Source organism: Vigna angularis, chromosome 3, assembly GCF_016808095.1.
Source record: "Vigna angularis cultivar LongXiaoDou No.4 chromosome 3, ASM1680809v1, whole genome shotgun sequence".
NCBI classification, from domain to species: domain Eukaryota; kingdom Viridiplantae; phylum Streptophyta; class Magnoliopsida; order Fabales; family Fabaceae; genus Vigna; species Vigna angularis.
The window spans coordinates 28,034,770-28,062,350 of NC_068972.1; the positions used below are offsets into that span (position 1 = coordinate 28,034,770).

The window sequence follows — 27,581 nt, forward strand, 5'->3', positions numbered from 1 at the left end:
ATCCTTAATTTTTAGACCACAATCCCTTACATCCCTAATAATTAATTTTGCATTACGAACAAAAGCTTAAGACAACCAAACCTCCTATTGATGGACAAATTTGTAAGCACCAAAATATGATGTCACAAACTTGTTTCACAATCGGCAAGTATGACCGAATCGTTCAAGTAATAAACTTGGTAAGACCAAGTATCGTTCTTCCCAAAGGACTCACGGCCTAGTTTAGTTATGTGATTTGTTGATTAGCTAAGACTTACAAACAAAATAATTGGATTTTATATGCAAGACGAAAAACTAAACATGTATGCATGGAGTTTGATCAATGGCAAAGACAAAAGATAAACACTTTCAATGAAATATATGAATGAATATGTTGTTGGGGGTCAATTTCATCTCATCCACTCTCATACATTTTAGGAATTCAACATTCAAATCATCATTGTTAATGCCACTCTCTAAAGTACCATTCTAGATGGCTTCTCCCTAATCAAATAGTTCATACAATTCCTAGCATTCCTAATGATTAGTTCATAAGTGCAGGAGCTTAACGACAACCAATATAACATTGGGAGAAATTCCCCGGATCTAGACTTCCCCGTACGTGTCCGTATCGACAAAACCAATAATCATGCAATAGAATGAGTTAAACAATGCAAGCATTGAGCAAAGAGGAAAAACCCTAACTAATGATGAAAGAAAGCATAAGTCTTAGGTTAAGATGCAAGCATAAATTCCATATATGAGAGCTTCAAGAGATTACATTGATTCCCCAACAAACATACAAGGTTTAGTTCACCATATTCATGGTGAACCTAGATGAATTACAATGAAAGTATGAAAGAATAAACCCTGAAAAGGTGAAGAGGTAGCCTGAGCATCCAAGATCCTCCTTCAAAGGGGTGGAAGAGAGAGTGTTTGCCTCGTTTCTGCCAAAGATGTCTAACCCTAGGACGTGCAAGTCCTTATATACTATTCTAGAGTTACAAAAGATTACAAAAGCCCAAGCCCAAAAAGTGCCGCTCAGCGGTAAATACCGCTCAGCGGTGACCTCGCTTCACTTTTCTTCCCCTCAGCGGCCAGTTTGCCCCTCAGCGGACCTCCCGTGACCTCCTGAGTGCCGCTCAGCGGTAAAATGCCGTTGAGCGGTGCCTTCGACTTCTCTTTTTGCACTCTTTGCTTCCTTTTATGATTCCACTTCTCTCCTTCTTTACTTCTTTCACTAAATTCACCTCAAAACCTGCACAAAAACACTCAAATCAAGCATAAACCTGTCCAGCTCTCTTATTTCTGAAAATATAGATAAAAGCATTGATTTCAAGCTAGTTTCTAAGTCTAAAGGTTGCTTTTAGTATCAATTTTAAGCATGAAAATAACAGTTTTTCAACTGTTATCACAACCCCAAACTTAGAACTTTGCTTGTCCTCAAGCAAACAAAATGTAACTCCATCTCCAACCAATTCATATGATGGTTCACTCATTCAAAATCCTTTTCTCAAGATAAGTAATAACTTCACTCAAACTTATGACCAAGAGTTCAATCAAGATGTGCACATGTTTTAGTGTTCACAAAGTCATTTAAATTCCAACAAATGCTATTTTTCATGAATGATCAATCAATTAAGCATGGATGTTCATGTGTTTATGGAATATTTCCTCACTAGGTAAAGTGTTTCACTCAACACACAAGTGTATAAGAGGTAATCACTCATTCACTCTACTATCACAATGTCACATGAATCAACTTTGCCTTTCATTTTACCACAATCAAAAACATTCACAAGCATGCATCATCACAAGGACTTTTTAATAATGGCTTATAATATGGCTGGGCTAACAAGAAAATTGGTTTTTCTGGATCGCAAAATCCTTGAGTTAAGAGAATCATAACAACACAATCATCTTATTCCCAACTTTCTTTTACCTTTGCATTTGCATTTGCATTTGCATTGAGCTTTGCTTCTTTCTTTTTTTCTTTGCATATTCTTACTTTTTAGCTCTTAACTCAATGCTTTTCTTTTCATGTTTTCCCAATGACCCCAAACTTGAACATTTAACAATACCATACAAGATCTTCTACTTAACTCAAGGTAAAGATTTTCAATCAAAGGTTTTCAGTGTATGTTCAAGGCTAAGGGTTCAAAGGATAGAACACAACATGTTCTTTTTTAGTAGGCTAACTTTATGAATTTGGCCGATAAAAAGGGTTCCAACAAATGGCCTTGATCACATGATGCAAAACAAGCAATTGATTCAATCATAGAAAACCTGGGCAAAATCATTCATGCTTTCAAAGTAATAGCATTCAATCATACCAAAAACTCTGGAGCTCAAAACCTCACATATAAGCTCATTCACATTTGACATACATATCCTGCTTAATCTCACAATCACAATCATGATATCATGCATTTGTTCACAAAGCTTGTGAATCACCTGTATAAGCATTTAATGTGCACATCATCTCAATCATCAATCAATCAATAAGCATCATCAAGCATTACTTATCAAACAATCACAGTTAATAGCAAATCATCATAACAAACCAGGTTTTCAATAGAGTACGTCAAACCCTAATCTAAAAACCGAAAACAAATAAGTTCAGAAAACTTAAACCGCAAAAGCATAATCATATGATAGCATTCATCAGTAAATGCTATCTCAGCTCCTCATCAGTCTGAGCTGTCCTTTGTATCTTCCTTCTTCTTGGATCTTTTTAGTCTTGATTCTTTTTGCCCGATGAGGAGGCCATCCCTGCATCAAACATAATTCACAAAACCAAAAGATACATTGTTAAGCATTAGTAAACCATAATGAAGAAATCAGCCCCTTCAATGATGCTCTCTCCCAACCCCAAACTTAGATGGAAAACTAGTGAAAAAGTGAGTGAAAGAGAGATTTTCTAAAGAGGGAAGAGTGAAAAGATGTGGAAAACCTAAGAGAATGTGTGTGGAAGTGTTTGTGCAGAGAGAAGCCAGAAAATAAACCCTAAAACGCAGCTTGGGGTATAAAAATACCCTAATGGGCTCGGGTCCCGCTAAGGGGAACTTAAGCCCATCTGCGATAGTACCGCTCAGCGGCACTTTCGTGAAGTGCTCCCCTCCTTCTTTTCTTGACCTACGTGCCTTCCCTACATGTCCCTCATAGGTTCCCTGCAATTCAATGTTAAAAATGCTTATGCAAATCCTAACTAAAAATAAACAAACAAAAACAATCAATCAACTGGGTTGCCTCCCAGGTAGCGCTTGTTTAACGTCACGAGCCTGACCCAAAATCCATCAACACCCATCAGTAGGTGTTTTAAACTTACCAGCACCCATCAGTAGGTGCAAAATTTTCTCACCAACACCCATCAGTAGGTGTTACACACTTAGCATCCTTCAGTAGATGCTATATCCAACTAAATATTTACAAAATAATGTTCACAAATTAAACCAAATCAAAATTAAAAGTTTGTCAATCACTGGGTTGCCTCCCAGCAAGCGCTCTTTTAACGTCATTAGCTTGACCCAATAAAGTTCACGTTCCATCTTCTGTATAGTTGATGTAGTCTTTCCACCAACTTCTCAACTGCTTCCTTTGGACTGTTTTGGTTCTTCTAGAATATGGAGACTCTATCTCTATCATCTCCTTTTCTTTGAAGCCCTTCACAACCCACAACTTGTTCTTGAGTCTCACAGGTGTGCCAAGTTGGGGTTCTCTTTTCTTCCAGTCCCTAGGAATCTCTTCTCCTTTTCCAGTTTCTTCTTCATCCTTGGGTACCTGAAACAACAAACAGTGGTTACCTGAAACCTCAAGATTTTCATCTTGACTTCTAGTCATGAGTGCATCTCGAAATGCAGCTTTATAACTAGCCTCTTCCTCCTTTGCTTGTGTTTCATCTTTGAAGACATCCACCACCACTCTCTCCTCTCTGTCTTGGAGCACCACTATACCTTCATGTACATCAATGATGGCCCTGGCCGTTTTGATAAACGGTCTTCCAAGTATGATAGGTATCTTCTCGGTCTCCATTTTCATCACCACAAAGTCTGCTAAAAACTGAAGTTTGCCAACACAAACTATAATATCCTCAGCAATCCCACATGGCTCCTTTGAAGATCCATCGGCCATTACTAGATTAACCTTTACAGGTTTCACTTTAACATTGCCAATTTGCTCCAGTAAAGAATAAGGTATCAAGTTAACACTTGAACCTAAATCAAGGAGAGCTTTCTTCACCTTTTTCTTCCCTATAGTGCAAGGGATAGAAAAACTACCTGGATCTGGTGCTTTAGGAGGGAATGATTCTTGCTTAACAGTTATACACTTTTCTTCCTCAACATCTCTACGTCTCTTCTTTGTAGAAGTTCCTTCATCTGATTTTGTGTATACTGCAATTTTCTGTAGAATTTGTTCCCAAGGTGCGTCATCATCCACCATTCTGAATAACTCTGTGAAGTCCATTTGATTCTCTTGCTTTGTTGGAAAAGGAAGAGTGTTCTTTCTTTCTACTTCTCTTCTTTCTTTTGTTTCGTCTTCTTCTAACTCAATTATCTCTTCATTAACACTCTTTACCACTTTGCACTCTTCTCTGGGGTTAACCTCAGTATTAGCCCCAAAATTTCTATCTGGTCTTTCTTCCAATCGCTTGGTAATCTGACCCATTTGAATCTCCCAATTCTTTATAGCAGCTTCAGTGCTCTTTTGAGAAGATTCTGTTTTCTGTATGAATTGATTAAGAGTTTCTTCCAACCTTGTTTGCCTTTCATTAAGCATAGATAACTGTTGCCACAAGGTTGGTTGCTGCTGCTGCTTGTTATATTGATTAGCTTGCCCAGTTTGTCCTTGGCCAATGCTTGGATGTGGTTTCCACCCTTGATTATAATTCCCTTGACGGTATGGAAATTGATTAGCCATGAAATTAACATCCTCCACGGCTTCCACTGGAAAAGCACACTGACCATTGACATGATCACCTCCACATAATTCGCACAACTGGGTTTGTACCTGTGCAGCAGATTTCAACTCTTTAGGTAATTGAGCCAAAGTTTTAGTCAGAGTCTCCAGCTGTTGAGTTAGAATTTTGTTCTGAGCTAGCAAGGCATCATGTGTTTGTAATTGCAGAACCCCTTTTTGTTGCATAGGAGCTCCTCTCTCACTGTACAGCTCATTGTCACTAGTAGCCATGTTGTCTATAATTTCAGTTGCTTCCTCTGGAGTCTTCCATTTAATATTGCCTCCTGCTGAGGCGTCCAGCATCATCTTGGTTTGTGAACCAAGCCCTCCAAGGAAAGTTAAGACTACTTCTTGATCTTCAAAACCATGCGTGGGAGTTTTGCGTAACAAGCTTTTATACCTGTCCCATGCATGCCCCAGTGATTCTTCCATGCCCTGCTTGAATGACGAAATCTCTTGCTTGCCTTTGGTCACCTTAGATTGTGGAAAGTACTTGTTTAAAAATTTTGTGACCACTGCTTCCCACTCTGTGAAACTTTCTTCTGGAAAAGAGTTTAACCAAAGCTTAGCATTGCCCCCCAACGAGAAGGGAAACAAGCTAAGTTTGATAGCTTCGTTTGGCACCCCATTAATCTTGACCGTGTTGCAGATCTCATTGAAAGTTGTAAGGTGCTCATATGGGCTTTCGTGAGATAACCCATTAAATTGATTACTCTTCACCAGTTGAATTAATGCTGGCTTGACCTCCATGTTGGCTGCATTGACTCTAGGTCTTGCTATGCTGTTAAAGTGTTGAGGTCCAGCAATATTAGTGTAATCTGCAAGAGTTCTTCTAGCATTATTGTTCTCCATACTTCTTGTGCTGTGAACAGAACCTTGTGGTGATGTTTGTAGGAGAGTTTCTGGAGAAGGGAAAAGTTCTCTGGACGTTCTGATTCTTCTCCTCCTTCTACTCTCTTCTAGACCTTCAAAAAGTGGTTCTGTTGTTTTCTTACTCCTAGTTCGAATTGCTTCTTGCATACACAAGAAAACAAAACCCTAGAAAAGATTTGTTAGCACAAAAAGATATAGAAGAAGATATAAATTCAGAAGATAAAAAGATTTAGAAGATAGAATCAAATAAGATAGAATAAAATAAAACCTAATCTAAAAAAATAAAATCTAACCTAATCAAAAAAGATAGAATAAAATAAAATAAAATAAAATCTAACCTAATCTAAAAGATAAAATAAAATAAAATCTAATCTAACCTAATCAAATAAAATAAAATAAAAAACAGAAAAATAAAATAAAATAAAATAAAATAAAATAAAAACAGAAAAAATAAAAACAGAAATTCAAAAGTAAAGTCAAAGATAATCAATAATCACACAAATTAACTAGTTAAACCACGAGTCCCCGGCAACGGCGCCAAAAACTTGATGGACAAATTTGTAAGCACCAAAATATGATGTCACAAACTTGTTTCACAATCGGCAAGTATGACCGAATCGTTCAAGTAATAAACTTGGTAAGACCAAGTATCGTTCTTCCCAAAGGACTCACGGCCTAGTTTAGTTATGTGATTTGTTGATTAGCTAAGACTTACAAACAAAATAATTGGATTTTATATGCAAGACGAAAAACTAAACATGTATGCATGGAGTTTGATCAATGGCAAAGACAAAAGATAAACACTTTCAATGAAATATATGAATGAATATGTTGTTGGGGGTCAATTTCATCTCATCCACTCTCATACATTTTAGGAATTCAACATTCAAATCATCATTGTTAATGCCACTCTCTAAAGTACCATTCTAGATGGCTTCTCCCTAATCAAATAGTTCATACAATTCCTAGCATTCCTAATGATTAGTTCATAAGTGCAGGAGCTTAACGACAACCAATATAACATTGGGAGAAATTCCCCGGATCTAGACTTCCCCGTACGTGTCCGTATCGACAAAACCAATAATCATGCAATAGAATGAGTTAAACAATGCAAGCATTGAGCAAAGAGGAAAAACCCTAACTAATGATGAAAGAAAGCATAAGTCTTAGGTTAAGATGCAAGCATAAATTCCATATATGAGAGCTTCAAGAGATTACATTGATTCCCAAACAAACATACAAGGTTTAGTTCACCATATTCATGGTGAACCTAGATGAATTACAATGAAAGTATGAAAGAATAAACCCTGAAAAGGTGAAGAGGTAGCCTGAGCATCCAAGATCCTCCTTCAAAGGGGTGGAAGAGAGAGTGTTTGCCTCGTTTCTGCCAAAGATGTCTAACCCTAGGACGTGCAAGTCCTTATATACTATTCTAGAGTTACAAAAGATTACAAAAGCCCAAGCCCAAAAAGTGCCGCTCAGCGGTAAATACCGCTCAGCGGTGACCTCGCTTCACTTTTCTTCCCCTCAGCGGCCAGTTTGCCCCTCAGCGGACCTCCCGTGACCTCCTGAGTGCCGCTCAGCGGTAAAATGCCGCTGAGCGGTGCCTTCGACTTCTCTTTTTGCACTCTTTGCTTCCTTTTATGATTCCACTTCTCTCCTTCTTTACTTCTTTCACTAAATTCACCTCAAAACCTGCACAAAAACACTCAAATCAAGCATAAACCTGTCCAGCTCTCTTATTTCTGAAAATATAGATAAAAGCATTGATTTCAAGCTAGTTTCTAAGTCTAAAGGTTGCTTTTAGTATCAATTTTAAGCATGAAAATAACAGTTTTTCAACTGTTATCACCTATCCACATCCCTGGGCAATATTGCTTTTGGGAGAAATTCTCCAGATCGTGGTTTCTAGGTATTTCCCAATAACAAGAAGACCATAAAATCATGCCATGAATGATCAAAACATAACAAGCATAGAGCAAAGGAGAAAATCCCTAACAGTTAATGAAAGAAGCATATAATAATTTAGAACAAATTCAAATACATGAGAGTTTAGAGGTTACATCTTCCCCAACAACAAATTGAGTTTAGTTCTCCATAATTATGGAGAAACTAGGTGTACAATGGAATGAAAGTGATAGAAAAACCCTAGAAACTAAAGAGGAGAGCTCTCGCATCCAATTTTGCCTCTAGAGAGTGGAAAAATGTGTTTCTGCGTCTCTGTTGACCAAAAATCCAAACCCTAGAATGAACAAATCCTTAAATAGAGTAGAAAACAGAGTCCAAGCCCAACACGCTGGCGCTCAACGCCCCTACCTAGGGCAGCCAGGCGCTGATACGAGAAGAGTCGCACTGAGGGCCCTTTAGAGGGCGCCTAAGCGGTGTGCGACACAAGGAGACTGGCACTCAGCGCCCCAAGAAGGGTGCCCATGCGTTGATACGAGACTTCCTGCACTGAGGGCCCTAGAAAGGGGCAACTAGGCGCCCATACGAGACATCCTACGCTGAGGGTCCCAAAAAGGGGTAACCAGGCGTCATGCGACCTTCTGTAGCCTTTTTTTTCTGGTGCTTTTTCTATCCTTTTTGGATTCCAACTCCTTGGTACTTTAACTCCTCTTCCAAATCATTCCAATTTCCTACAAAATCAAAGGCATTTAGTGATAAAAATCATAAGTTCTAACCTCAACTCTCTTTATTCACAACTTAACTAAAAACAAGAGTTCAAGCAAGTTTCTAAGTCAAAAAATGCTCATTCAGTATCAAAATTGAATCACAAATAACGATGAAATCAACCGTTATGAACAATCCAACTTTCTCAATAGTTGGAAGATGAGAAAACTGACTACACATAAATACCTAAAGCTCAATTTCTTCAAGAATGAAGGATTTTATTTTCAAAATGGCTGAGCGTTGGTATTCGGAACTCATGAAGGTGTTATACTGTAATCCAGGATAAGTGAAGGAACACTATGCTCCAGGGTCAAAGGGATTAACATTAAGCTTACAGATGAAGTTTGGACAGATATAGCCGGTTTCAAACTAGGTGGAGAAAGATGTCATCTAGGCATAGAAGGTTTTCACAAGTTCTCTGTCTATCAAGATAGGTTGAGAAATCCAGAGGATATCAAAGACTACTCTCATTACAAAATCAGTGGGATGAAGAAAGATGATTGACTGGTGTTATTTTCTATCTCTTGGATACTGATGCCAAGAGGGAGCAATCATGCTCAAGAGGATTTGTATTTTCTTAAAGCTATTAAAGAAAGCATTCAGGTGGACTGGCCTATAGCAATCTCGAACAATATGTTGAAAGTGACAAGACTTGAATCAACAATGCTGCCCTACTATGTATTTATCTCTAAGATCCTAATTCATTTTGGAGTTGACTGTGTGTGTGAATCAAGCGAGTCATACGATAGAAACAACTTGATTAGCATATCTGCCCTACATAAGATGGACATGCAACACGCTCCAAATGGATGGCAGTTCAAAAGTCAGTATGCCGAGGAAGATGAAGAAGCAGGAGGATCTTCTTCTATTCCATATAGGGCAAGATCAGAATTTGAAAGAACCTTACTAAGAGAAATAAGGTCTCTCAAAATTATGTGCCAGAGAACAAGAGATAATGTTAATGAAATAAAAGAGCATCTGATTTTTGAAAATCAGAATGAGGAAGGAACAATTGAGGAAGAATCAGGTGAAGAAGGTAGTACACCTGATGAAAGTGCTGAAATGGAAGAAGAGGAAAGTGAGGATGAAAATGTTGCTGAGGAAAGTAATAATGACATGCTTCTTAAGACATATCTTAAGAAGAAATATAAGAAAAAGAATTAAGAAATTAATAATTCTGTAATGTTTTGTTTTTATTGTAGTGATTTCTGTGTTTCTTTTGTATTACTGGATTTATATGCCATTTTTCTTTTGTTTTAATCTGATTGTAATTCATGATTAAATTTCAATGAAATCAAAGTTTATGGTTAGCTCAATCTATGAATGAAAAATTATATCTGTGATTAAGTAAAACTGATAGCACTTAAATCGATTTCACTATGCTTGTATGCAAATGAGTTATTGCTTATTGTTACATTCATATCTTTGCATACTCACACATTATCTGTGATAATTCCTGTATTATATTGATTCTAAAATGCTTGATCTAGAAAGACCATGAAAGGTTTTATAGGAACATTACTTGCTGGCTTGATGAAACTGAAAAATCAACAATATGCTACTACAAGAAATCGATTCTAACAGGATTCAAATCGATTGAGTATCAACAGGGATTTAAAGATTGCAAACTCGGAATATCTTATATCTCTAAATCTTGTTTTATATACTATTGAATGTTTATTCATCTTATATCTCTTTGCTCAACTGATATACATATTTTGAGATGATAAGAGATTAAATTGTTTTTGCTGATTGAAAATGTATCAACTTTTGATCTGATACTACTGTGCAAACAAGATGTAACTCAATCTTCTACCAATTCATATGATGGTTCACTCATTCAAAAATCTTCTTTTCAAGATAAGTAAAGACTTCAATCGAACTTATGACCAAGATTTCAATTAAGATGTGCACATGCTTTAGTGTTCACAAAGTTATTTAATATCCAACAAATGTTATTTTTTTATGAATGATCAATCAATTAAGCATGGATGTTCATGTGCTCATGGAATACTTCCTCACTAGGTAAAGTGTTTCACTCACACTCAAGTGTATAAGAGGTAATCACTCATTCACTCCACTATCACAATGTCACATGAATCAACTTTGCCTTTCATTTAACCACAATCAAAAACATTAACAAGCATGCATCATCACAAGGACTTTTCAATGGTTTATAATGTGGCTGGGCTAACAAGAAAATTGGTTTTTCTGGATCACAAAATCCCTGAGTTAAGAGAATCATAACAACACAATTATTCTTATTTTTCCCAACTTTCGTTTGCAATGAGCTTTGCCTTTCTTTTCTTTTCTTTCTCTTTTTCTTTTCACATTCTTATCTCTTGGCTTCTTAGCTCAATGCTTTTCCCTTTTTCTTTTTCATGCTTTCCCAACAACACAAGATTTTCTACTTAACTTGATGGACGACGCTCCGAGGAGAAGACGAAACTTGAGAGATTTGGACTCCTCGAGACATCCTTGACATCAATGCGCAGCGGAAAGAAGTAGAAGAACGAAGAACCCTAGGTTGAGGTTTAATCGGAGAAAACTCTAGGGATGAAGGTAAGGGACGATTTGATCGGTGGAGAAGAAGATCTAATCGATGGAACTGAAGAAAATCTAAGAAATAACCTAGAGGCGGAAGAAACCCTAGGCTCCTGATGATGTTCGGTGAAGAGGCTCGAATGGATGTAGTTCGAAGGTTGGATCGATGACAAACTGAAGCGAGGAACCTGATTGTTGACGAGAAGCACCACGGTGAAGGTCCAGCGATGATGAGGATGAGGTTTGTGGTTGAAGAGTTTTCGACAGAGAAAACGTAGGTGAAGACGCGAAATGAGGATATGGAAGCTATGCTGATGGAATCTCGTGAGAGAAAAGGCACGTGTGGCAGTAGATCTGACGCAAGCCACGAGGACGCTAGTAATTGGTGAGAGTGGCGTGAGATGGATGCTACGGAGGAGAGAGATTCTAATAATGGAAAATGAGAGAATAGTAGTGTGAGATTGGCCTATAGCAATCTCGAACAATATGTTGAAAGTGACAAGACTTGAATCAACAATGCTGCCCTACTATGTATTTATCTCTAAGATCCTAATTCATTTTGGAGTTGACTGTGTGTGTGAATCAAGCGAGTCATACGATAGAAACAACTTGATTAGCATATCTGCCCTACATAAGATGGACATGCAACACGCTCCAAATGGATGGCAGTTCAAAAGTCAGTATGCCGAGGAAGATGAAGAAGCAGGAGGATCTTCTTCTATTCCATATAGGGCAAGATCAGAATTTGAAAGAACCTTACTAAGAGAAATAAGGTCTCTCAAAATTATGTGCCAGAGAACAAGAGATAATGTTAATGAAATAAAAGAGCATCTGATTTTTGAAAATCAGAATGAGGAAGGAACAATTGAGGAAGAATCAGGTGAAGAAGGTAGTACACCTGATGAAAGTGCTGAAATGGAAGAAAAGGAAAGTGAGGATGAAAATGTTGCTGAGGAAAGTAATAATGACATGCTTCTTAAGACATATCTTAAGAAGAAATATAAGAAAAAGAATTAAGAAATTAATAATTCTGTAATGTTTTGTTTTTATTGTAGTGATTTCTGTGTTTCTTTTGTATTACTGGATTTATATGCCATTTTTCTTTTGTTTTAATCTGATTGTAATTCATGATTAAATTTCAATGAAATCAAAGTTTATGGTTAGCTCAATCTATGAATGAAAAATTATATCTGTGATTAAGTAAAACTGATAGCACTTAAATCGATTTCACTATGCTTGTATGCAAATGAGTTATTGCTTATTGTTACATTCATATCTTTGCATACTCACACATTATCTGTGATAATTCCTGTATTATATTGATTCTAAAATGCTTGATCTAGAAAGACCATGAAAGGTTTTATAGGAACATTACTTGCTGGCTTGATGAAACTGAAAAATCAACAATATGCTACTACAAGAAATCGATTCTAACAGGATTCAAATCGATTGAGTATCAACAGGGATTTAAAGATTGCAAACTCGGAATATCTTATATCTCTAAATCTTGTTTTATATACTATTGAATGTTTATTCATCTTATATCTCTTTGCTCAACTGATATACATATTTTGAGATGATAAGAGATTAAATTGTTTTTGCTGATTGAAAATGTATCAACTTTTGATCTGATACTACTGTGCAAACAAGATGTAACTCAATCTTCTACCAATTCATATGATGGTTCACTCATTCAAAAATCTTCTTTTCAAGATAAGTAAAGACTTTAATCGAACTTATGACCAAGATTTCAATTAAGATGTGCACATGCTTTAGTGTTCACAAAGTTATTTAATATCCAACAAATGTTATTTTTTTATGAATGATCAATCAATTAAGCATGGATGTTCATGTGCTCATGGAATACTTCCTCACTAGGTAAAGTGTTTCACTCACACTCAAGTGTATAAGAGGTAATCACTCATTCACTCCACTATCACAATGTCACATGAATCAACTTTGCCTTTCATTTAACCACAATCAAAAACATTAACAAGCATGCATCATCACAAGGACTTTTCAATGGTTTATAATGTGGCTGGGCTAACAAGAAAATTGGTTTTTCTGGATCACAAAATCCCTGAGTTAAGAGAATCATAACAACACAATTATTCTTATTTTTCCCAACTTTTGTTTGCAATGAGCTTTGCCTTTCTTTTCTTTTCTTTCTCTTTTTCTTTTCACATTCTTATCTCTTGGCTTCTTAGCTCAATGCTTTTCCCTTTTTCTTTTTCATGCTTTCCCAACAACACAAGATTTTCTACTTAACTTGATGGACGACGCTCCGAGGAGAAGACGAAACTTGAGAGATTTGGACTCCTCGAGACATCCTTGACATCAATGCGCAGCGGAAAGAAGTAGAAGAACGAAGAACCCTAGGTTGAGGTTTAATCGGAGAAAACTCTAGGGATGAAGGTAAGGGACGATTTGATCGGTGGAGAAGAAGATCTAATCGATGGAACTGAAGAAAATCTAAGAAATAACCTAGAGGCGGAAGAAACCCTAGGCTCCTGATGATGTTCGGTGAAGAGGCTCGAATGGATGTAGTTCGAAGGTTGGATCGATGACAAACTGAAGCGAGGAACCTGATTGTTGACGAGAAGCACCACGGTGAAGGTCCAGCGATGATGAGGATGAGGTTTGTGGTTGAAGAGTTTTCGACAGAGAAAACGTAGGTGAAGACGCGAAATGAGGATATGGAAGCTATGCTGATGGAATCTCGTGAGAGAAAAGGCACGTGTGGCAGTAGATCTGACGCAAGCCACGAGGACGCTAGTAATTGGTGAGAGTGGCGTGAGATGGATGCTACGGAGGAGAGAGATTCTGATAATGGAAAATGAGAGAATAGTAGTGTGAGATGGAAGGTGGCTAGAGGAGATCCTCTGGGATTCTCTAGCCTTGACTTTCAAGGGAACTAAATTTTGGAGTTCTCTCTACAGAAAGTTTAATTCATTATTCTCAAAAGTATCTTACAAGAGGTGGTGATATGGCTATATATAGGACTAAAAGTCCCTCCTATCTAGCACATGCCTAACACCTTTTACACATGCTTTAATAAAAGTAAAAGAAATACTACACTAAACTAATTGAGCTTGGGCCCCGTCTATCATCCCCTCCCCCTTGGAAAGGATTTGTCCTCAAATCTGATGGTGCTTCTGAAGACTTATTTTTGTTGGCTTCACAAGGGTTCCTCCTAGGTCAAATATCCATCTGCAATAAACATCAAACATATCTCTAATTAGTTTTCTTTGACCCAATAATATATATAAAAGACTATGTGTAGAAGAAGGTTTCCTAATTTTGAAATTTTTAATGTTAATATAACAAAGAAACCTTTCTTCATTTGAAATTTTATGTGTATCTTGAGTTATTGGTAACCATAAAGGTAACCATAACCCAAGTTGTGACTTTGCATGTGTTGAAAGTGATAACATTTTTAAAGATGGAGTGGCAAAGTCTTTGAAAGAAAAGTGAAATTTGGAAAATTCAAATATAAATGGAGAAAAGTGAGAGGATAGAAAACCTCCCCTTAAGAATCTAGCTTCTAGGGTAGGAGGAGATGTGACCCTTAGTTGCTTTTTCTTTTCTTCCATTTCTATTCTTTCAACTTCTTCCTTTTCTCTTCTTTGTGCTTCTTTTCTCTCTTTCTCTTTCTTCCTCGTCTCTTCTCTCTCTTTCTTCCTCTTTTCTTCTCTTGTTTTCTTCTTCTTCTCTTCTCTCTTGCTCTCTTCTTTTCTCTTCTTCTCTTCTCTCTCTTTCTTCCTCTTCTCTTCTATTTCGTTCTTCCTCTTCTCTTCTTTCTTTTTCTCTTCTCTCTTTTTCTCTTTTCTCTCTTACTTCTTGCTTTTGTTTTTCTCTTTTTAATCTCTCAATTCTATATTTGCTTGTCTCTTCCCATAGCCTCTTAAGTTTTTCTAGAAACTCACTTTCCCTACGAGAGAACCCACTTATATTTTGAATGAATGACTCACCTTTTCTAATAAGCTCTCTCATAAGTTCTAAGTTTCTTTCAATTTCTCGAGGCACAAACTTTCTTCTCATACAAGCTTTCAATTCATTCCAATCATGAATGGGATATTTTCTATTTATCTTAACATGATATTGCCTATCATCCCACCACTCTCTTGCATGCTTTTTAAAACTAGAAGTGTAAAGACTAAGAATATAAGATTCATTATCTCTAGAATAGAAGGATTCAGATTTACTTTTGCTCACCATGAATGAATGCATGTCATCAATTTCCTTTTCCCAAGCTAGGTATGTTAATGCACCAATATCATCACCAAAGAATGGAATACTTTCACTAGCTTGTTTATACAAATCATCTTCAATCCTATCAAATTCATAAGATGAACAAGACTTCCTTCTAGCTTTATCATGTGCTCTTTTGATGTCTTTGTAACTAAGTTGCTTATCAAAATTAAAATTCCTAGAAGACCTATATGAATAACAAGACATCTTTGTTTCTAAAAGTTTTTCTAGTGTAAAAGATATACAAGATTCACACTTAGACAATTCCCAGGTAAGAGAGGTGAGTCATGAAGACTGCTTAAGTACCAAGTCTTGCCTTGCCATAAATGTCTTAGGTTACTACTAGTTACCCTTTAAACAAAAATCACTTTTAAAATCAAAGGACACAACTCACAAACAATCACAACAATTAAACACTAAAAGACGAGACTCTTCGGACTCTAATGTGACAAGGCTTAGAGTTTAATCCCTTTTAGCCTAAATCACCCCTAAACGTAAGACACAAAAATTAAACACAAACAAGAAAAGTTTTGCCAAGAGTTGAAAGAGCACCAAGGACTCTTCCAAGACACTTGGACTTTGAATGGCCTTTTACAATGAAATTAAGAAAACTAACAATAGAACCTATTACAAAACCAGATGAACTTAAATCAATTACAAATAAAGACAGTTGCTACGGTCCTGGTCCACTTCTTGTGCTCAACGAATACACTCTTGTTGTTGTTAACCGGCCTTGGATCTCCTAGCTTTTGTCTATTCTTTCCTTTCACTCGGTCTTTTGCAAATGAGACATTGAATAATTCATATTTGCTCTCAAACTGTTCCAAGTATTCTGCACAGTTAATTTTCAACCAAAATCAGCAGGATATTCATTCAATATTATCACTTACAAGCTAAAACAGAATATCAATTCACAACAAAGGGTAAGTTAGACAACTTCCCTGTTTGAATATTTGTTTCTAGCCTGTTCCAAACTCCACACTGAGGTGTTTCTGGACAACTTTGGAGTCTCCTAGCTCTTGGGTTCAACTCTTTCTTGGGCCTGTACACTTGATGCAGAGAAAGGTTCCTATTGACTATCCATTACAATGTGTTGCACAAAGAAAATCTGCACAGATATTCAGACCAACATCAACAATTCACACATTACAAGTAATTACAAGCCATAACAAGAACAATTTAATCAAACCAGAAGCCATTTAAGGGCAAAGAAACTCCCTTCAGTTCAAAGCTTCCACATGAAATGCTTAGGTTGCTGTTTTCTCAGTAAACATCTGCTGCAACTAAATTCTTAAACATCAGCTCTGCACACATAAATCTCAACAAAATCCAGCAAGTGCAGATGGACAGTGAATTAAATTCAGATTGGATGTAATTCAATGCAGAAACTAACCACCTAATTAATTCAGTCACCAAGTCAGAACTGGAATTTAGGTGCTTTAATCACTTCTTAAAACTGGATGATACATTGGCAATTAAAAACAGATTGATGCACAACTGATTATGACAAGAGCAGCCTTTGCAGCAACTCAGTGAATTACACTGGGTAGAAACAATTGGACCACACTAGTCAAGAACAATGTCCTAACTAATTCAGAAATCAGTGGACCATGCTAATCAAATCAATGGACAGAGTAATGTGAGGCAAATCAGAAATTGGCAGTTTTAAAACAGTGTTCTTGCAATTCCAAAAATGCTCATAAAACCATCAACACATTATTTGCAATTCCTATGCATCTACCAAGTTCAAAGAAATCTTACCAAATCAACATCAGCATTCAACATGGCCAATTAAACCATGAAATCAACATTTCACTGTCAAACACTAAGTAGATCAATTAATTCAGCAGGCAATGTTTGACAATAAAGTGAGTGCAATGACAGTTTAAACATTCACAAGCACAATTAGCATCACTAGCAAATCAGCAATCACATTCAAGCATTTAATATCTCACTGACTTCATCAAACAGTTTATGAACTAAATTGATTTCAATAACTTCTTAAACAGTCACAACTCTCCACTCTGATCATCTCATTTTCGTTTCCTGCACAATGAACAATCAACAAATGGTTAGTTGAAACTGAACTCTTGTAAATGCCAATAGCCGCTAATCTCACAGCACCCAAAGTTCTCTTTAAAACATTTTAAGGCACTCAAATGAAATTTTCAGTCTAAGCCAGAGAATCCTGTGGATCACCACCACCTAATATGCTACCATTCACACTTACCTTCTTTCAAATCCCAAAAACCAGAATGGAATCAGATTTCTCAAATCAGGAAAAATGGTTAGGCTAAGGCAAGTGATGGACAAACAGGACAACCACTCAAACAGCAGAGCAGACTCTAACCCAGGAAACTCTAGACCAGATGAAATAAGCAATTAAAAGCTTCAATTAAAGATTGGAAGAATAGTTTTCACATGCATTGCAGACAAAACTAGATAACCAACAAAGACAAGCAAAAAAAACAAAGTTATCAAGAAGGGAAGCACTCAAAAAAATGAACCTAATGAATAGAGATAGAACAGATTTTTAAAGCAAGAAAAGACAAACAAGAAGCTGCTAGACTGTCAAGGATAACCCAGGTCCAATTTCCAAAGTCTGATTCTGTGTTTTAGTTTTTAAAATATGGATTGCACAAGCCTATTTGGCTTTTCAGAACTTTTTCTTGATCTTTTGAAGGATATTTTTAGGCTATAGATAATGTGACCATTCCTTTTGCTACAATCCAATTACAATGCTCAAAACCAGAATCAGAATTATACATCTGCTACAGCAACTTGTGAATGAAACATGTCAAAATTTTGGTGGTTTAAAGCATGAAAATATGTATGGCAGCTAGAACTCATACTATTTTTGCATCAACAAGTTTAATGCATAATTCAAACTAGTTTAAACAGCTTAATGATGCAGAAACAAATTACTTCATAATTTTGATGTTCCAGCCCCCCATATTCATTCAAAACAAGCAAATCAACCCACCAAAATTTGACTCAATGATTCAAAAAGAAACTTTCTCACAGTTTTCTGGACACAGGAATATCTATTAAATATTGAACAAAACACTAGAAAATTAATGCAAGATGTCCAGCAATGATCTAAAGGCCAAACAGATTTAAAAACATAAAATGGACTCAAGCAAAGCATGTGCAGATCGGCCAACTGCAATTTGAACTCTGTTGGAGTTTTCTCAGTGCAACCAAGCATTGCCTAAGCAAGTCATTACTTATATGGTATGCACATGGTACTTGCTCAAATGTCTCACAGATTTCAACTCTCGTTCACTTGCAAATGAACACAAAGGCAATTATAATACTGTAAAACAAATGAAGGCTGAATCTGATGTCATCCATCATGCACTCGAGCTCTAAGTGAGTTTGTCATAGCTGATATGGGGTGCAGATAAGGAACATTCAATCAGATTGTTCAGCTCAATCAAAACACGGTTTCAACGCAGAATTTATGACAAATAAGCAACTCAACATAACTTTGACAAAAAAAGAATATGATGCTCAAATAAAATGACTCAAACAACCGATTAAGATGAGGAACAACAATCAAAGTAAAGTTGGCACATACAAATTGACTCAACCAGAACCTACTGTAAGTAGCAATGGATGTACAGAAACCAACAATAAACAAGACAAAGTAAAATACTCAAGACATTGCACACGGAAAATTTGAAAACAACCAACGCACAGATTAAATCTCAAGAATAGAGAACAGATCGACGAAGAGTAAAACTCAGATCAGATAAAAACGAGATACTTAGCTCAAGCGGACGTGCCTAACCTAGGCTCTGAATACCACTTGATGGACGACGCTCCGAGGAGAAGACGAAACTTGAGAGATTTGGACTCCTCGAGACATCCTTGACATCAATGCGCAGCGGAAAGAAGCAGAAGAACGAAGAACCCTAGGTTGAGGTTTAATCGGAGAAAACTCTAGGGATGAAGGTAAGGGAGGATTTGATCAGTGGAGAAGAAGATCTAATCGATGGAACTGAAGAAAATCTAAGAAATAACCTAGAGGCGGAAGAAACCCTAGGCTCCTGATGATGTTCGGTGAAGAGGCTCGAATGGATGTAGTTCGAAGGTTGGATCGACGACAAACTGAAGCGAGGAACCTGATTGTTGACGAGAAGCACCACGGTGAAGGTCCAGCGATGATGAGGATGGGTTTGTGGTTGAAGAGTTTTCGACAGAGAAAACGTAGGTGAAGACGCGAAATGAGGATATGGAAGCTATGCTGATGGAATCTCGTGAGAGAAAAGGCACGCGTGGCAGTAGATCTGACGCAAGCCACGAGGACGCTAGTAATTGTTGAGAGTGGCGTGAGATGGATCCTACGGAGGAGAGAGATTCTGATAATGGAAAATGAGAGAATAATAGTGTGAGATGGAAGGTGGCTAGAGGAGATCCTCTAGGATTCTCTAGCCTTGACTTTCAAGGGAACTAAATTCTGGAGTTCTCTCTACAGAAAGTTTAATTCATTATTCTCAAAAGTATCTTACAAGAGGTGGTGACATGGCTATATATAGGACTAAAAGTCCCTCCTATCTAGCACATGCCTAACACCTTTTACACATGCTTTAATAAAAGTAAAAGAAATACTACACTAAACTAATTGAGCTTGGGCCCCGTCTATCATAACTCAAGGTAAAGCTTTTCAACAATGGTTTTCAATTCATGTTCAAGGCTAAGGGTTCAAAGGATAGAACACAAAGTGTTCTCTTTTAATGGGCTACTTTATGAATTTGGCCAATAGAAAGGGTTCCAACAAACGACCTTGATCATATGATGCAAAACAAGCAATTGATTCAATCATAGAAAACCTGGGCAAAATCATTCATGCTTCCAAAGTAATAACATTCAATCAATAGAAACTCTGGAGCTTAAAACCTCACATAAAAGCTCATTCACATTTGACATACACATCCTGCTTAATCTCACAATCACAATCATAATATCCTGCATTTGTTCACAAAGCTTGTGAATCACCTGTATAAGCATTTTATGTGCAGATCTATCTCAACATCAATCAATCAATAATCATCATCAAGCATTACTTATCACACAATCACAGTCAATAGCAAACCATCATAACAAACCAGGTTTCCAATAGAGTACATCAAACCTAATTTAAAACACAAAATAAATAAGTTCAAAACACTGGGTTGCCTCCCAGTAAGCGCTTGTTTAACGTCACGAGCCTGACCCAGACTTTCAAGGATCAACCAACAACATCATTGTGGACAATTGTTGCACTTCTCCCCCTAGATAGGGCTTGAGACGTTGACCATACACCACCCAACTTTTCTGTTGATAAGCAGCAGCTGGATCAAATATTTCAATTGCTCCATGCGGATGCACTTCTTTTATTACAAATGGTCCTGACCATTTTGACTTCAGCTTCCCAGGAAATATCTTCAATCTTGAATTGAATAATAGTACCTGTTGTCCTGGATTGAAAACTCTATTCACCAACCTCCTGTCATGATAAAATTTGATTTTGTCTTTGTAAGCTTTGGATGAATCATATGCATGTAATCACATTTCTTCAACTTCCAAAATCTGCCTTCTGCGTGTGCATTGAATTTCATAGGGATCAAAATTCAAGAATTTCAAAGCCCATAACGATCTATGCTCCAATTCGACTGGCAAATGACATGCTTTCCCATAGACTAATTGAAATGGTGATAATCCCATAGACGTCTTCATTGTTGTCCTATAAGCCCAAAGAGCATCATCCAATTTGATAGACCAATCCTTTCTCGATGTAGTCACTGTTTTTTCCAGGATCCTTTTTATCTCCCTGTTAGACACCTCAGCTTGTCCATTGGTCTGTGGATGATAAGGTGCAGCTACCTTATGTTTCACTCCATAGTGTTTGAGTACTTTCTCTAGCTGATAATTGCAAAAATGAGATCCTCCATCACTAATCAACACTCTAAGAGTGCCAAAACGTGAGAATATCTGCCTCTTCAAGAATTTAATTACTGTGCTAGCATCATTTTTAGGACAAGCTAACGCTTCCACCCATTTACTCACATAATCTACTGCTACCAGAATGTATTCATTGTTGAAAGATGGAGGGAAGGGTCCAACAAAGTCAATACCCCAGCAATCAAAAACCTCAACCTCTAAAATACCTTGTAAGGGCATCTCATGACGTTTAGTAATTGTCCCTGCTCTTTGACATTTATCACAATTTCTAGCATGATTATGGGCATCTTTAAATAAAGTTGGCCAATAAAATCCTGATTGAAGGACTTTTGCTGCTGTTCTTTCTCCATTAAAATGTCCTCCATAAGGTGAATCATGACAATGCCAGAGAATTCCTTCTGCTTCTTCATTTGTCACACATCTCCTCAGAAGATTATCTGCTCCAATCTTGAACAGATAAGGATCATCCCAAACAAACTGCTTGGCATCATGCAAAAATTTCTTTCTTTGTTGCCAAGTTAAGTCTTCCGGCATGACCCTTGCAGCTTTGAAATTAGCCATATCAGCAAACCAAGGCCTCTGCTGAATATACATGAGTGTTTCATCTGAAAAAGATTCCAAGATTTCGGATTCCTTGCTAGTGACCTCATTGTTGACTAACCGTGACAAATGATCAGCAATCAAGTTCTCACTTCCTTTCTTATCACGAATTTCTACATCAAATTCTTGCAACAGTAATACCCATCTAATCAGACGTGGCTTAGAATCTGGCTTTGTCAGCAAATATTTGATAGCTGCATGATCTGTGTAAACAATCACTTTAGATCCAATAAGATAAGGTCGGAATTTCTCTAAAGCATATACAATAGCCAAGAATTCTTTTTCTGTGGTAGCATAATTTAGTTGAGCATCATTCAGAACCTTGCTAGCACAATAAATTGGATGAAACTTTTGTTGTTTTCGCTGGCCAAGAACGACTCCTACTGCATAATCACTTGCATCACACATCAATTCAAAATTTTGATTCCAATCAGGTGGTACAATTACTAGAGCCGAAACTAATTTATTCTTCAATATGTCAAAAGCTTTCAAACAGTCTTCATTCATCACAAAAGGAGCGTCCTTCATCAAAAGATTACTCAATGGTTTAGCAATTTTTGAGAAATCTTTGATGAATCTTCTATAAAATCCAGCATGACCGAGAAAACTCCTTATCCCCCTCACATTTGTTGGTGGAGGCAGTTTCTCAATGACTTCTACTTTAGCTTTGTCTACCTCAATTCCTTTAGCAGAGATTTTATGCCCTAACACAATTCCTTCAGTTACCATAAAATGACATTTTTCCCAATTAAGAACCAGATTTGTCTGAACACATCTTTTGAGAACAGTGTTTAAATTAGCCAAACATCTTTGGAAAGAATTTCCAAAAACTGAGAAATCATCCATGAACACTTCAATACATTTTTCTAAGAGATCTGCAAAAATTGCCTGCATACACCTTTGAAATGTGGCTGGAGCATTACATAATCCAAATGGCATCTTTCTATATGCAAAGATACCGAAGGACAGGTAAAAGCCGTCTTCTCTTGGTCTTTTGGATCTACCACAATTTGATTGTACCCAGAATATCCATCTAGAAAACAATAGAAAGCTTGACCTGATAATCTTTCTAACATCTGGTCCATGAAAGGAAGAGGAAAATGATCCTTTCTAGTAGCTTTATTCAACTTCCTATAGTCAATGCACATACGCCAGCCAGTAATTGTACGAGTAGGAATGAGTTCATTTTTATCATTATGAATTACTGTCATCCCCCCTTTCTTTGGAACCACCTGTACTGGACTCACCCATTCACTATAAGAGATTGGATAGATGATACCAGCTTCTAGCAGTTTCAACACTTCTTTTCTAACCACTTCCTTCATAACAGGATTTAACCTTCTCTATGGTTGAGCACTTGGTTTATAATCTTCTTCCATAAAAATCTTGTGCATGCAATACGTCGGGCTAATACCTTTAAGATCTGATATTGACCACCCAATTGCTTCTTTGTTGGCTTTTAAAATTTCTATCAACTGCTCTTCTTCTTGTAGAGATAAAGAGTTATTGATGATGACTGGCTTTGTTCCATCTTCTTCTAGAAAAAACATATTTCAGATGTGATGGCAATCTTTTCAATTCTGGCGTCATTGCTTTGACTTCTTCTTCCTTATCAATTATTTCAAAGATTGGATCTTCCACTGGACTCTTTTTCAATGTTTCCAAATCCATCAAACATTCATCAATTAATTTCTCTTCTTCTTCATCTAAATCTTCACAAGCATCAATGAGAGTTTTCTCTAATGGAGAAATATTTCGCACCATTCTTTCTTGCACCATACAAATTTCATCAAGTTCATCAAATTGAAAACATGCTTTGTCATCATTTGGATATGTCATAGCCTTGGATACGTCAAAAGTGACTTCTTCATCATCAACTCTCAATTTAAGCTTACCATTCTCTACATCAATTAAAACTCTAGCAGTCTTCATAAAAGGTCTCCCAAGAATAAGAGGAACATCACTATTTCCTTTACTAGAATATCTTCAATCACTCCATACGGATATTTAAGAGACCTGTCCGCCAGTTGAAGAGCCATTCTGGTAGGTTTGATTTCTACACCCTGAATTTTTCTGCACATGGATAGCGGCATTAGATTAATGCTAGCTCCTAAATCAATCAATGCTCTTTCAACCTTCAAATCTCCTATGGTGCATGGAATAGTGAAGCTTACTGGATCTTTAAGTTTAGGAGGTAGTTTTTGTATGATTGCACTGCAGTTACCCTGTACATTGATAGTTTCCTTTTCAATGTACTTGTTTTTCTTTGTAAGAAGTTCCTTCAAAAACTTTGCATATGCTGGCATCTGTTGCAATGCTTCCGAGAATGGTATAGTGATCTCCAGCTTTTTAAATAACTCCATGAATCTTTCTAACTGCTTTTCTTTCTCCTTCCTTGAATAACTCTTTGGATAAGGAAGTGACTTTTCACCCTCTTTTTCTTTTTGTCTCTCCTCTCTCTCTTCTCTCTCTTTTTTTTCTCTCCTCTCATCTTCTTCTTTTTTCTTTTTCTCTCTCTCAACCCTTTCTTTCCACTCACATGTTTCTTTTTCACTCTCATTCTCATTTTCTTTTTCTTCTTTTTCTTTTTCTCTCTCCTCTAACACTTTACCACTTCTGGTCACAACAATTTTACATTCCTCTCTGAGATTATCATGTTTCATCTTGTCAATTATTCGCTCAACATAGATCTCCATATTTTTAAATGCAGCATCCATAGTCTGACAATAAGATGCATTCGTCTTCAAGAATCTTTGGAAAGTCTCGTCAAGTTTTGTTGTCTTCTCAGATGGAGCAGATTGCATTTGCCATTTTTACTGTTGCCCTTGAATCATTGAGACCTGTTGTACTTCTTGTGGTATTTGAGAAATCTTCATAATTACTTCTTCAACTGTTGAGAGATAATTCTATTCTGTTCTAGCAAGGCATCATGTGTTTGTAATTGAAGAACTCCTTTTTGTTGCATAGGAGCTCCTCTTTCACTGTTAAGTTCGTTGTCACTAGTAGCCATATTTTCAATAATATCTGTTGCTTCCTCTGGAGTTTTCCATTTAATGTTTCCTCCTGCTGAGGCATCAAGAATCATCTTGGTTTGTGAACCAAGACCTCCAAGGAAGGTTAGGACTACTTCCTCCTCTTTGAATCCATGCATAGGTGTTTTTCGTAGCAAGCTTTTGTATCTATCCCATGCATGCCCCAGTGATTCTTCCATGCCCTGCCTGAATGAAGAAATCTCTTGCTTGCCTTTAGTCACCTTAGATTGTGGAAAGTATTTATTTAGAAACTTGGTTACCACTGCTTCCCACTCTGTGAAACTTCCTTCTGGGAAAGAATTTAACCAAAGCTTAGCATTGCCTCCTAATGAGAAGGGAAACAAGCTAAGTTTGATCGCTTCATCTGGCACCCCATTGATTTTGACTGTGTTGCAAATCTCATTAAATGTAGTGAGGTGCTCATATGGGCTTTCATGAGATAACCCATTGAATTGATTGCTCTTTACCAGTTGGATCAACGCTAGTTTGACCTCCATATTAGCTGCATTGACTCTAGGTCTAGCTATACTGTTAAAGTGCTGAGGTCCAGCTATATTGGTGTAATCAGCAAGAGTTCTTCTGTTATTATTGTTCTCCATATTTTCTGTGCTATGGTCAGAACCCTGTGGTGATGGTTGCAATAGAGTTTCCGGAGAAGGAAAGAGTTCTCTAGATGTTCTGATTCTTCTCCTCCTTCTACTCTCGTCCAAACCTTCAAGAAGAGGTTCTGCACTTATCTTGCTCCTAGTTCGAATTGCCTCCTGCATACACAAGAACACAAAACCCTAGAATTCTTGGTTAGCACAAAAAGATATAGGAGAAGATAAAATAAAAAAAAAATAAAAACAGAAATAAAATAAAATAAAATAAAAACAGAAAAAATAAAAACAGAAAAATAAAAACAGAAATTCAAAATTAAAGTCAAAGATAATCAATAATCACACAAATTAACCAGTTAAACCACGAGTCCCCGGCAACGGCGCCAAAAACTTGATGGACAAATTTATGAGCACCAAAATGTGATGTCACAAACTTGTTTTACAATCGGCAAGTTTGACCGAATCGTTTCAAGTAATAAACTTGGTAAGACCAAGTATCGTTCTCCCAAAGAACTCACGGCCTAGTTTAGTTATGTGATTCGTTGATTAGCTAAGACTTAGGAACGAAATAATTGGATTTTACTATACAAAAGACGAAAATAAACATGTATGCATGAGGATGATCAATGGCTAAAACAAAATACAAATACTTTCAATGGAATATATGGATGAGTATGTTGTTGGGGTTCATCAATTTCATCTTATCCACTCTCATATATTTTAGGAATTCAACATTCAATTCATCATTGTTAATGCCACTCTCTAAATTACCTTTCAAGAAGGCTTCTCCCTAATTACGAGTTCATACGATTCCTAGCATCCCTAATAATTAGTTTATTCAGCGCAGGAGCTTAAGGCAACCAATATACTATTGGGAGAAATTCCCCAGATCTAGACTTCCCCGTACGTTTCCGTATCGACAAAATCAATAATCATGCAGTGAATGAGTTAAACAAAGCAAGCATTGAGCAAAGAAGGAAAACCCTAACTAATGATGAAAGAAAGCATAGGTCTTAAATGTAAGATGTAAAAACAAATTCCATATATGAGAGTTTCATAAGACTACATTGATTCCCCCAACAACAATACAAGGTTTAGTTCACCATATTCATGGTGAAACTAGATGAACAATAATGAAATAAGGAAAGATAAAACCCTAAAAAGGTGAAGAGGTAGCCTGAGCATCCAAGATCCTCCTTCAAAGGGGTGGAAGAGAGAGTATTTGCTTCGTCACAGCCAAAGATACCAACCCTAGGAAACCCTAAAGCTTATATATTATTCGTAAATTACAGAAAAATTAGGCCCAAGCCCATAAAAGTGTCGCTCAGCGGTAAAGTACCGCTGCGTGAGCTCGATTCTTCCCCTTAACGGCCATTTTGCCCCTCAGCGGATCCCCCGTGAAGTCCTGAGTGCCGCTCAGCGGTAAACTGCCGCTGAGCGGTAGTTGCGGCTCCTTCTTTTGCACTTTTTGATGTCTTTTCTGATTCCATCTCTCTCCTTCACTTCTTTCACCAAATTCACCTTAAAACCTGCACAAAAACACTGAAATCAAGCATAAACCTGTCCAGCTCTCTTATTTATGAAAATATGAATAAAAGCATGATTTCAAGCTAGTTTCTAAGTATAAAGGTTGCTTTTAGTATCAATTTTAAGCATGAAAATAACAGTTTTTCAACTGTTATCAATAGACGCCAAAACTAAACGAAAAAGTTAAAAAAATATTTTTTTTATTCTATTTAGACGTCTGTTATGGAGGGAACCGACTTCTGAAGCACTTTAGACGTCTGTTAATTGGGGGGACCGACGTTAAAACCCCAAATCTAGAAATTTAAAAAGTCACTTTTTGACTCCATTTAGACGTCTAATCCCGCCACTCCGACTTCTGAAGCACTTTAGACGTCTGTTAATTGGGGGAACCGACGTCTAACTTTTGGCATTAAAACACCGTGAACGCGAGACAGCCGTTACGGGCACTCGTTGTTCATCATCTTTGTCGCGTTTTCTCTCTACGGGTTACGCTTTTCAGGTTCATTTTCTCACTTTTGCACCGTTTTAAATTAATTTTACTCCAATTACATCACTCTTTGATGCATTATCTTTCATTTGAACCGATTAAAATGCGTTTTCATTG

General features: G+C 37.0%; 1 pseudogene; it reads right to left on the reverse strand.

Moving 5' to 3' along the window:
- The window catches only part of LOC128195837 (uncharacterized), a 97,975-nt pseudogene that overhangs the window by 12,532 nt on the left and 57,862 nt on the right, over positions 1–27,581 (reverse strand).